The 13502-nt window shown below is 38.6% G+C and overlaps 1 protein-coding gene across 1 annotated transcript in view; it reads left to right on the top strand.

The window, feature by feature from the left end:
* Positions 1–4448: 4448 nt before the first annotated feature.
* Positions 4449–13502, top strand: part of LOC121377192 — a 34318-nt gene continuing 25264 nt past the window's right edge. The window contains exon 1 of the mRNA XM_041505099.1: positions 4449–4709. The gene's annotated coding sequence lies outside the window, so the exon portion shown is untranslated. The remainder of the gene's footprint in view (positions 4710–13502) is intronic.

The following is a 13502-nucleotide window of genomic DNA, read 5'->3' on the forward strand; positions in this document are numbered from 1 at the left end:
AAACAACAACAAAAAAACCCAACAACAACAAACAAACAACAACAACAAACAAACAAAACTGATAACCCTTCTGAATATGGAATTATTTTTTAAAGTATGGGGACTGTAACTTTGATATTTCACAGTTATTACTATAGGGCTATGGATATTTGGCATCTTCAGTGAAAATTTTAGGCCCATAGGTCAAATATTATTAAAGTAGCAACAGATTCAAAATTGTAAGTAAAACAATGTGACATCAGCTGCCGAATATATGTGGACATTCAGCAAATGTTTTAATTAGTATTTTCATGATAATTTTTTTTAAGTGATAGCAGCTTCATAGATCGAAACTGTTTGGGCACTCCTACCCAACTCTACCGTTAAGCTTACTAAGGAAGTGTAAGTTGGTATAGCCTTAAGACCAAAACACACCGAAGTCGGGTTTGGATCTGGCGAGTAGGACGATACCAGATGAAAAAGAAACACTGAATCGAACGTGACAAAACACACCGCGTCTGCACTGGCGCGAACTAGATTTGGCAGCAGACGACGTAGATTATAATATGCGCTATATTTTTACACTACCAGACTGGCAGCTGTGCAATATTCGAAGCTTACTTTTTTTTGTTTTTAAATCATAATAAAGGAAAGCTATATATTAATAAATATGGAATTCTTCTTATTATTATTGTTGGTGTTTATAAGAATACGAATACAAATATAGTTATTTGGTTTGCCGATCATTTGACAGCGTATTCCACACATCAATACATCACAGTGTATATATATTTTAGGGAGAGGCCTTGATATAGGCATTTTGCCTGTTGGCCAATCCCCCACCAGCATTATAATTTTGGAATAAATATTGTTTAAACCACATATATTTTATAAAACAAAATATACCTAAAGATATGAACGCCGTTACAGACCTGGGCCCCGTTTTACAAAGCGATTTTAGCACTTAGATCACCCTACGTGTACACAGTAGTTATGGACTAAAGGTGATCTTAGCGCTAAGATCGTTTCTTGGAACGAGGTCTAGGACATCACAATAAGACTCTTTGCCACACTCATCTGATCCAGACCCCATCGTTATAGTATGACTGGCTAGTGAATGAACTATGCTAAGGACATATAAAACATCCTTTGTTGCTGTTCGGTAGTAGCTTGTGTGGCGGAACTTAATTTCCTAATTAAATCAGTTGTTGGCTGAATTCATATTATTGGTCTACGTAAGCGTACGAGACAGGGGGGCAGGGGGGCAACTCTTCAAATTCGGGCAAAAATGATAGGGATATTTGGGGGAAATGTGTTAACCTGAGACCTTTTTACCACAAATTTCCATCATTCTACCCGCAAAATTAGTTGTAATCCATGTAAAAATTTGTTTGCAACCCTATATAGCTGTTTGGCAGTAATGCTAGTGTAAAGAAATGTTGTTATCCAGATTCGGGCATTTTCGTTTAATTCGGGCAATAAAACCCACCCTGCTCCCACCCCCTACTAAAATAGGAGTCTGTACGTCTATGCTGGTCCACCTAAAATGCGACACATTGGAGACTGTCCACCCTTTCCATCATCACCCATCTTCATAAATCAAGGCTAATATTCGTTCCTCGTATTCAGGAATACGAGGAACGAATATTAGCCTTGATTTATGAAGATGATCACCACCCCGACCCAACCCTTATTCCACCTCAGCAGACCTACTGGATTTGTTTTCAGATTAACAATATTTCACGACTGATACGATACATCGAAGGCAGGAGTATTTGTTTTTCTTCTCTATAGAAAAATATATAATAACTGTTAAAACCTGGCTGGTTATAACAGGCCTAGCCATATCGTTGGGAACACGTTTCTAATTTCGCCGTTATACTCCATTTGTTAGACCATCAGTTTTCAGATAACATCATGGTAGCAGACTACAAGCCAGTGGGGCCGATATCCGATGTGTGTGTGTGTGGGGGGGGGGGGGGGGGGGCAGACGTTACAGTGGGAAGGGTAAAAGCAACATGTTAATCTTTAGATGGCTTCAAACGCGATTTTCTTGCATCCGGAGAACAATAAAAACAACAACAACAACACCGTTTTGGATAATACTTTGGAGCTGTTTTAAAAGTTATTTTTGTTTTTATATACATGTATAGTAGGACCAAAAAGAATATTTTTGGACGTCAAGTGTAAAGTAGGGGAGGTACAGCTCTCCACCCCGGTGAAAATTTATATTGTATGTCTATATTGCAGACCTTGGATACTGTTTAAAGATGTAGCAGAGGCGGATCTAGGGGGGCAGGGATCCGCCCCCCCCCCTAGGAAACTTAAAAAATGTTAAACAATAACCGACACTGAATTAGGATTGTACTGTTTTCAACTTCGTTATATCGAACACCATTATACCAAACTGAATCACGAAGTCTAATAACAAAATAGTGTATTCATTGGCTCTAAGCCTGCATTCGTGAAACATGCATGTCTGTGCGGTTGCGTTGGAATCGGGATCTTAGGCATTCCCAAGGCGTGAACATCTATTAGACATGAGCAAAGAAATCGAAGTCTATACAATACCATACTATTATCAAAGACAACAGCAATATCTTCAAAAGGATGGGAGAGAATACTGGGTGTCGAGGAGGTTGCAGGACAAATTATATATGGTATACGTGGATCAACTGTTGTAAACGAGAGACCTCAATATAGGTATCGCCTGTTGGTCAATCCCCAACGTTAATACAAACGTCAATAAATATTGTTAAAGACCCCCCCCCCCCCCCCAACCAAAAAACAAACAAACTTATTGCATCTAGTGTGTCAATATCATGAAATAATTTTTAATTGATGTAACACAGTGGAGGGGGAGGGGTGTATCTCCCTGCAGTAAATAGGCTGGCCATAGTTGGCTAAACATGGGTCGGAATAATTTGCTTACTGGTGGATACCTAAAGGTAGTTTAAATGGTTTCAATGCATATCTTCAATTATCATTTGCATAGGTATTGGAAGCGAAAGGTGGATGCACTACCCCTCCCTAACTGAAGATCATTAATTATGTCATTTTGTTTGTTTTATTATTATTATATTTTTTACTATTCTAAGTAAGAAATTGACTTTAGACAGAAATAGCACAGTAGACTAAATGTGACAAAGTGGCAGCTATGGTTGTAGCACTCAAAACGGGTGCAACCGGTGGGACAGGGTATGCTCACCTTTCGTGAATACCTGGCATCATCACTGTTTTGACATATATTTATGAGTGCATGTCATCACAGAGCTCTGTATTTATTCCACTGAGCTCTGTCCTACAATATGATTTAATAAACTAGTCTTTGAGTGGCAGTCCTTTTTGTGGCGGTCAAAAGGATTCAGTGTCCTTTAAAGGATCTCACTGGGAGTGGCTGTCCTACAGACGAGGCACTAGATAGAGATTCGGGGAATCAGCCACTATTTTACCAAATGTCCATTCCACTCTGCATTGTACAGAGATACGGTCTTGATCACGGATAACGGCTTAGTCGTTCAGATTGATAGAGGACCACGCACCTTTAACTGAGCGTTTAGTTAACCAATGATCAAGTTCTATGTTGATAATGTAACTTAAATGAAAAACAAGTCTGAAGCAGATAATTATAAATTAATGTTATCACCAACGGAACGAACTTGACATGGATTTCTTATTTTGCTGATTCTTGTTATAAGATATTTAATCAACTCTGAAATGCATTTAAAATAATAATAATAATAATAATAATAATAAAATTCAATTAAATTTTTCGAAGGATTATTCCTTAAAAGGGAAAAAATATTCAGGTCTACAACAATCCTGGGACTAATTAATTGAAGGTGATTTTTCGTGTTTTTAAGCAGAAATATTTACTTGTGACTTTCGGGGTTAATATTTTAGAAGTCTAGCTACAGCACATTCATTGTTAGCTAGCTATTACTTAATATCTGACCAGAACTTTATGGGTGAACCTTATCCATGGATGATTGCTTCCAATTATGCCAAAATGATGCCACAAAGTACTAACAACGCTACTAGGCGTTTGTGATACTTCATGGTTTGTTGGTGGATTTAGATATAAATAGGCCTACAACTTTATTTTTAATCAACCATGTGACTTGTGGTTATATCTGCCAAGCATATCAGTCTTTGAGCCTCCTGAGTTGCTTGGAAAGATCTGCTCCTGAAGGACTACAATTTCCTATTCTTTGAGACTTCACTGTTCAAATATAATCCTACATCTACAACGTAACAGTGTTTAAAAATGCGTACATTGTGAATTACAACCACGAGCTTCAGAAGAATTAGCTCTGCAAAATCCCGAGGTCTCTACTTGACTACGTGCCCAACTGCACAACAAAAGACTTCCGCGCAGACTCTTTAGTGTATTTCGTTCTTTCCTGGTCGCAGCTGTTGGCAAGCTATCTGGAATGCAGTACACGCCAGCGACCTGACAAGCCTTTCTCGACCTGTACTCCACCGTCCTCGAGGTACTTTCAATTAATCCAGGACGGGTTGGACCATTCAGCTTTTCCCGCAACCCTCAGAGTGTAGAATAAGACAACCCGCTTCTATCGGCACTGTTCGTAACGTGTCCGAAAATAGCACAGGCTGTCGGAGCGACGCAGCCACTTGAGATCGTCAGAGTCGGGGAAGACAACACATGGTCTTGGAAAAATCTACAGCAGACGATCTGCAGTGTGTACGCGGGGACACAAAATCGAACGGTAAGTCAGCTGTAATGACTATTAGCTCGAAACATACATTGTCGATAGAAGATGTCACTATTTTGGCCACTAGTGGTGCAGTTATTTTTCCTGCCTGTGCTTGGATTGTGTCATTGTTGACCACAGATCGTGCTGTGGATCTGTGGTGGTAAGGAAACATGGCGGACCAAGTCGTCCAGCGAAGCCCACGGTGACTCGTCTGTATAGACTTTTTGTACCTGTTGTATGACTGCTTTTGGCCTGACTGGGTGAGTTTGGGTCATAATTATGGTGTGGTGCGAAAACCTGTTTACTGTTATTACAGGGTTTTTTTTAAACTATTGATTAAAAAAGTGGGTAGTATTAAATACTGTTGATATAATTCTGATGATAGCAGAATCAGCTATTCCTATTCCTTAGACTAGAGTGATGATGACAGTTTAAAACATTTTTTTAATGCTTGTTGTAAGTTGTAAGCAGCATTGGTGTATATCAGAAGATATCAGCCATACATTATTCGTTCCTCAACACCAAAGCAATATTTTAAATCGAGTATTCTCAACCTCCATAATACCCATATTATATGAATAAAAATCAAGGTCATTTGCCTATTAGGTAACCTATTAGTAGACAAGTCATGGTTTGAATATCAACAATAATAAATGTGAACTATGGTAGGCCATAATAATACTGTTCAATCTTTGTCTAATTTTATTTATTTTTTCAAAATGAGACTGGTGGAGGGGCTGAAATGTTATTTTATATTTTCAAGACATTGGAAATACTGCACATAGTGGCATCATATATCTTTAAAGGACCCAAAAGGGTCCAATAAAAAACCTCAGGTCAGGTCAGGTCATAGGGCTTTACGTGCACATTCAGAGCAAGCTGTTGTAGCACACGCCTGTCCTGGGCACAAGAGCCGACCTCGGCCAACTCCTCCATCCAGGACAGGAAAGAAACCTCAGGGATAGGCCTTTGTCTTTGAGGATGAGGATAAAAAGGAAGGATATATATTTTATTATGGCCTTAAAGCTTGTTTGGGACTAACAGTTTCTGACATGAGTCTCAAGAAAATCAATCCATGGAGCAAGCTTCAGTGAGTTTCAAGGATTGAATTCTTTTTAGATGAGTGTCAGAAAAAACATCTACAAAATGATTAGTGCCAGAAATATTTTCTTGTTCCATCATTCTTATAATTTTAGTATAATTATCACAAGATTCACTGCATTTTATTTTTGTGCTCATCTCAGCATATCACGTCTATAAGCAGGGAACATTTTATTTTCAAAATGTTGATTTTGAGTGATATTTCTATTGAAAATAGATTAGCAACTACTGTTTAATGTTTTTAAATTGTGTGGTGATCCCTGTAATTTGCATAATGAATCATTTGCGATAGTGAACAAAATGTTACCTGATAAGGAATGCATGCAATGTTCCAATATATTACATTACGTCACATACTAACTTTGCTTAGAGATGGAAATAATCAACAGGTAGCAATGGCCGTCTACCTCCTGAACGACGAGACAAATTAACCAATGAAACGGGTGCATTACCGTCTAGGGGACGTGTGCTAGACAGTTTTTCTAGCAGGGATTTCTGGCACCTTTCTACCAATTGATTGAATTAGAAAAGTGGGCCTGGCCTGGTGCTTATAAAACTTTTAGAGTCTAGACTCGAGACTCTAATAGAGTCTGAGACTTTAATGTCATGACAACGCCATACAAATTGTGGCATCATTAAAGATTGAGTCTGGCCTAAATGTTTTATAAGCACGGGCCCTGGCTGTCGAACAAGTATAAGTAGAACAAATTTAACAACCTGTCTGAATGGACAAGTAGGCCGAAAATATTGACAAAATGATAATTTATTCATGACTTTAATCAGCTTAAATGGAAGACCAGTGGCAGGATTTAGCTTAGTTGGTAGAGTGCTCGCCTGATGTGTTTCTGGTATATAGGATCGAACCACATCAGTGGACCCATTCCCTGATTGGGTTTATTCCCATTCCAACCAGTGCACCACAACTGGTATATCAAAGGCCGTGGCATGTGCTGTCCTGTCTGTGGGAAAGTACAATAAAACATCCCTTGCTGCTAAAGCTGTTATATTTTTGGCCACTACCTGTTACATTTACCACTGGCCAAAACACCACTCGTAGATAGTACACCTCAATATTAAATCTGGCTACACCAATTAATAAATTAAATATTGTTCAAAGACTCTTTCAGCAGATACATTTGGGTGAGACCAGTATCATTCAGATGGGACCAATAAAGAGAGAGAATCACTTGTCATTCAGGACATGTGGATGTTGAGGGTTAATATAGACTGAGCCATGAAAAAGCGTCATGTGTAGTTAAAATCCATGTTCAGGGCCATTGAAGATGTGGTAGCTGGTTAAGTCACTGAATCTCTTTCTCTTCCCACTGTAGGCAGATTGTCACACATTACCAGTTGTGGATCTCTGACTGGTGTAAGATAACAGTAGACTGACCCGGTACACATTAGATGAGTGCCATAGAATCGTGAACTGGCTAGGTCAGTACCTGAATCCATGGTTGGCGTGCCTGAACCGTACGGATGTGGGCACGTTAAAATAGTTCCCTTCCCTTCCCTTAGATGAGTGCAGCGCTTCAGATCTCACTAATTTGGGCACAACTGGGACTTTGTCGTTCCTGAGTGCAGGAAGGTCATTTTAATTTAGTTCTGTCATAAACAGTTGCTGGAGAGTTGTCAGTATTCAGCAATGCATTTCAAGTTATTTTATTCTAATTAAACTTAACACTTAGTGGTTTTGAAGTGAAATATTTTGAGGCATGTTTGTAGTTAATTTGGGTGTGATTGTTTTGGGCACATTTATCGCCTCAACTTTGATGCAGTCTAAAGACTTGGAGTGTTGTAACCATCCAGACCAACATCGAGTGACTAGGAAGGAAGGAAGGAAGGAAGGAAATGTTTCATTTAACGACTCACTCAACACATTTTATTTACAGTTATATGGCATCTTGTCAAGGACCACACAGATATTGAGAGAATTAAGAAACCCATTGTCGCCACTTCATGGACTACTCTTTTTAGTTAGCAACAAGGGATCTTTTATATGCACCATCCCACAGACAGACATACTACAGCCTTTGTTACACCAGTTGTGGAACCCTGGCTGGAAGGAGAAATAGCCCAATGGGCCCACTGATGAACATCAAATCTAGATTGATTGCGCATCAGGCGAGCGCTGTACCACTGAGCTACATCCCGTCCCATCGAGTGATTAGGTCAATACAATTAGGTCAATACAATAAACCTAAATATACAGTAGTTTTCCCACTGCACTAGCCTTTGTCTACAGACGGGTCATTTTTCATCCATTGGAGTGAGAAATAGCCCAATTGGGATCAATCCTAGACTGACTGTGCATCAAGTAAGCTATGTCCTGCCCTTACCATCCATTAAAGGAATGCTTAAGAAAGGCTTTTGGACTGGTATGTTTATTCAACGATGTATAATGCACATTATTGCTTAATATCAACAAGTATAATCTTTTAGTTAACTAATAAAACGATTAAATGTGACGGCTATTATATATAACGGGCACAGACATTTTGTACCATCCCAGTGAATACGCCCTCTGACGAGCCGGTGGTTACGTAATACTTAACGTGTCACGTCAGGAATTAGTCTTAGAACGAAAGAAACAAAACATACCTGATTTTTGCGGATGCACCGCAATGTTCTGTAATAATATCCATCCCAGTAAGCCGGAAATAAGTATATATTATTTTTCAATACAAAATAAACCATCACTGTCAAAGTGTTGAAATAACTGTATTATGTTTCGTTCATACATTAACCCACATACTAAAATGAGAATCGGAGTGTATTCTTAGTTAATTGGTCCTTTCTTTCCGTGGCCTGTACATGGTATCCAGTCAATGTAATTGATTACCACTATTTAGACACACGTACAAAAATACTTGCCAGTTTTTTTAAGATCACCCCTACAATGTTAATGGACATTGTCAGCCGTCCTGCTTTATTACTGTAAATAATTCTGTAAAACTCTTGGATTAAGTAGATTTCCCATCTAAAATCACAAAACTGACATATTACGTAGTCCCAAAGAAAAGAAAATTATCACTTGGGTATCATGAGTGGCCGTTTTTGCTCCAGTGTACTCTACCAATAAGCCTAATAATATGCATTTTTTCTTTTGATTTTTTAAGAAAAAAAAAATACAACTTCATTTCGTTCTGTTGATGCAAATTGAAATATATTTAGTTAAATAGTTTATTATGCTATCAAGTCAGTTATGTTGTTTTACAAGTCTGGTTGATTAAAGCGAAGCGCCTTGTCGTAAATTACTGCTTTTGTTTACACTGCTTACTGTTGGTCGGAGCTGACGTCACTTCAACCCAAGCTATAGTACCAGACGCCACAAAAACAAAACAAAATGGCTGCCCCCAGTTAGCAGGAATAATCACCTTTTTTTTCATAACTTTATAAAATTACACGCATTTTTCATTTCTTAAAGTGTCAGTATGTGTTGGTGGTCCAGGTATGCATCTTTCCAACACATAAGGGTCATGTTTGAGTTTACTCTCCCTTTAAAGTGTCAGTATGTGTTGGTGGTCCAGGTATGCATCTTTCCAACACATAAGGGTCATGTTTGAGTTTACTCTACCTTTAAAGTGTCAGTATGTGTTGGTGGTCCAGGTATGCATCTTTCCAACACATAAGGGTCATGTTTGAGTTTACTCTACCTTTAAAGTGTCAGTATGTGTTGGTGGTCCAGGTATGCATCTTTCCAACACATAAGGGTCATGTTTGAGTTTACTCTACCTTTAAAGTGTCAGTATGTGTTGGTGGTCCAGGTATGCATCTTTCCAACACATAAGGGTCATGTTTGAGTTTACTCTACCTTTAAAGTGTCAGTATGTGTTGGTGGTCCAGGTATGCATCTTTCCAACACATAAGGGTCATGTTTGAGTTTACTCTCCCTTTAAAGTGTCAGTATGTGTTGGTGGTCCAGGTATGCATCTTTCCAACACATAAGGGTCATGTTTGAGTTTACTCTACCTTTAAAGTGTCAGTATGTGTTGGTGGTCCGGGTATGCATCTTTCCAACACATAAGGGTCATGTTTGAGTTTACTCTCCCTTTAAAGTGTCAGTATGTGTTGGTGGTCCGGGTATGCATCTTTCCAACACATAAGGGTCATGTTTGAGTTTACTCTCCCTTTAAAGTGTCAGTATGTGTTGGTGGTCCGGGTATGCATCTTTCCAACACATAAGGGTCATGTTTGAGTTGACTCTACCTTTAAAGTGTCAGTATGTGTTGGTGGTCCAGGTATGCATCTTTCCAACACATAAGGGTCATGTTTGAGTTGACTCTACCTTTAAAGTGTCAGTATGTGTTGGTGGTCCTGGTATGCATCTTTCCAACACATAAGGGTCATGTTTGAGTTGACTCTCCCTTTAAAGTGTCAGTATGTGTTGGTGGTCCGGGTATGCATCTTTCCAACACATACGGGTCATGTTTGAGTTTACTCTACCTTTAAAGTGTCAGTATGTGTTGGTGGTCCAGGTATGCATCTTTCCAACACATAAGGGTCATGTTTGAGTTGACTCTACCTTTAAAGTGTCAGTATGTGTTGGCGGTCCAGGTATGCATCTTTCCAACACATAAGGGTCATGTTTGAGTTGACTCTACCTTTAAAGTGTCAGTATGTGTTGGCGGTCCAGGTATGCATCTTTCCAACACATAAGGGTCATGTTTGAGTTGACTCTCCCTTTAAAGTGTCAGTATGTGTTGGTGGTCCAGGTATGCATCTTTCCAACACATAAGGGTCATGTTTGAGTTGACTCTACCTTTAAAGTGTCAGTATGTGTTGGTGGTCCAGGTATGCATCTTTCCAACACATAAGGGTCATGTTTGAGTTTACTCTCCCTTTAAAGTGTCAGTATGTGTTGGTGGTCCAGGTATGCATCTTTCCAACACATAAGGGTCATGTTTGAGTTGACTCTACCTTTAAAGTGTCAGTATGTGTTGGTGGTCCAGGTATGCATCTTTCCAACACATAAGGGTCATGTTTGAGTTTACTCTCCCTTTAAAGTGTCAGTATGTGTTGGTGGTCCAGGTATGCATCTTTCCAACACATAAGGGTCATGTTTGAGTTGACCCTCCCTTTAAAGTGTCAGTATGTGTTGGTGGTCCAGGTATGCATCTTTCCAACACATAAATCTCTTGTTTGAGTTTACTCTCCCTTTAAAGGGACTACTCTGAGTGTGAAGCCATTGTAAGAATTTCTCATTCCAGCTAGTGCACCATGACTGGTATGTCAAAGGCTGTGGTATGTGTTGTCCTGTCTATGGGATGGTGCATATAAAAGATCCCTTGCTGCTAATCGAAAAGAGTAGCCCATGAAGTGGTGACAGCGGGTTTCCTCCCTCAATATCCTTAACCATATGTCTGACGCCATATAACCGTAAATAAATGTGTTGAGTGCGTCATTAAATAAACCATTTTCTTCCTTCCATTGTAAGATGCTTCCAGCTAACAGATAATTTTTGGCAATTAACATTCATATAAAATACATTTTCTTGTTTTGTATACCAATTATGTCATATCAGACCTTTGAAAATTGCGAGAGCGATAGTTTTGTTCGTGCGTTGCTCGGCAAAGCTTAGTTTTGTGTAATGCATTTTTTGTTCTTGCATTGGATTTATGACATCATTTACATGTTCATGATGGGTTACGTAAACATTAAATGGGTTTTCTCAACAATATTAGCATAACCCATAAATGGAGTATGCAAATTTTCAATTCTCAGAGGTGAGACCGTGCAGAAAAATGGCCGCCAGACTGGTTTATGCCGTATACCAAATGGCCACATTGGGAACCAGTCAAATAGTTTGCATATGTTAGCGAAACGTTTGCTGGCTGAACGTGGGCCTGCATATATCTATTGTGTTTGCAGTCATGTGCTAATGTTTACAGCAGTCTTTCTTTCTTTTTTTCGTTCATACAAAATTATTGGAAGATAACATCTGGTTTGAGAATTATTAAATAGTTTTAGGTTGTGCTTTAAAAAATATTTTCGGTAAAGTCCTGCCTCCTCATTAGAGTAATTATTCCAAATTGGCCGTATTTTGTATTTCTGTCCCGGGTCAGATCGCCTGGCTGTCCAGAGACCAGACCCGGGATGGACATGCCTGAAACCATAGTGGTACAGGGGCATGGTAAAATATTCTTACGTTCTAAGATCTGGTTTGCGCAACAACAAACATTAGGACAACCATGGCATCATATAACTGAAATTAAAATGTATTGAGTGCATCTTTAAATAAAACATTTCTTCCTTTACAAACACCTTGTTTGTATACTGATAGTTTCTCAAATACCGATCAGGTTTATCTGCTGGATATATAATTTATGAATATTGTTTTACTGTTTAGCCTACTTGGCAAGTGTTTGATGCCAGCCATGCAAGGATGCTTGTAACATCTTGCCAATGTGTATACATATTATCATTGTAGGATATATCTAGTTATTGACTGACTGCACATTTTCATGAATGTAAAATAATTTCTGTAGAAATATATCACTTGTGGCAAACAGTGGGTGGTGGTGGGACATTGTGTTACTTTACAGACTTCGATAGCCTTCTACATTGAAACCTGATTTTGTCACATATGCAACTTTTTTTCTTCTTTTTTTTGGACAGCTAAAACATTTCCTACTATCTATATAAAAAATTGAAGTAGGCGCCATCTGGCTTCTAGATGTAAGAGTTAACATAGAGGGCTGCTGACCTGAACAAACTTGACTGGTGTGATTAATTGTTCCCGTAACTTAGCTTATGAGGAGTGATATAACAGGCCTTCTAGAATTTGTTTTTAATCCACTAGCCATGGGATCATTGATTTTTAAAATTTACTAGTCACAATTAAAAATTCACTAGCCTGACTTTACTTTAAGTTAATACAATTTTACTAAATAATAGTATTAATCAGATATGTCACCTAAAGAATGAGATAAAGCTTAAAAACACTAACATTGGAGGTTGAGGTGTGTTCAAGATATTCAGCTTTACAAAATAGACTTAACTGCATCGTTTCACAATTTTGTTTTCACTAGCCGTCGGGCATGGCAATAGTAGTTATTTACTAGCCCAACACTGAATATCACTAGCCATGGGAGTGGGGCTACAATAATCTAGAAGCCCTGATATACAGAATTATTGATACCATCTAAATTCACGTTCTAAGGGGAACTAAAATTACTCTCCTTGAATTTCTCAGGGGAGTGATGGGGAGCTAGCTAAAGTGATTGCTCCCCATCAATGACATGGTCTGTTTTATTGGATATTTTGAAAAAGCTCTTTTGTTTAACAACACCACTACAGCACATTGATTTATTAATCATCAGCTAAATTGGGGGGAAAAAAGGTTTGTTTTGTTTAACGACACCACTAGAGCACATTGATTTATTAATGATCAGCTATTGGATGTCAAACATTTGGTAATTCTGATAGAGGAATTCTTAGAGAGGAAACCAGCTACATTTTCCCATTAGTAGTAAGGGATCTTTTAGATGCACCAGATACTTTGAAAGGCAGCAGTACAATAACACATCGTTGACATATCACATGTTACAGGTACTGACAGTGACAATGTAGGTCATAAAACAGCTGGTTGAAAAGTAGAACATACCAAACACATCAGCATATAAATAGATCTACACAGATACTGGAAGAAATCATTTTGTTTTAGCCAATTTACAGATACGTGCAGCACAGTAAAAGCTCTCA

This window comes from Gigantopelta aegis, chromosome 7 (genome assembly GCF_016097555.1).
Source record: "Gigantopelta aegis isolate Gae_Host chromosome 7, Gae_host_genome, whole genome shotgun sequence".
NCBI lineage: Eukaryota > Metazoa > Mollusca > Gastropoda > Neomphalida > Peltospiridae > Gigantopelta > Gigantopelta aegis.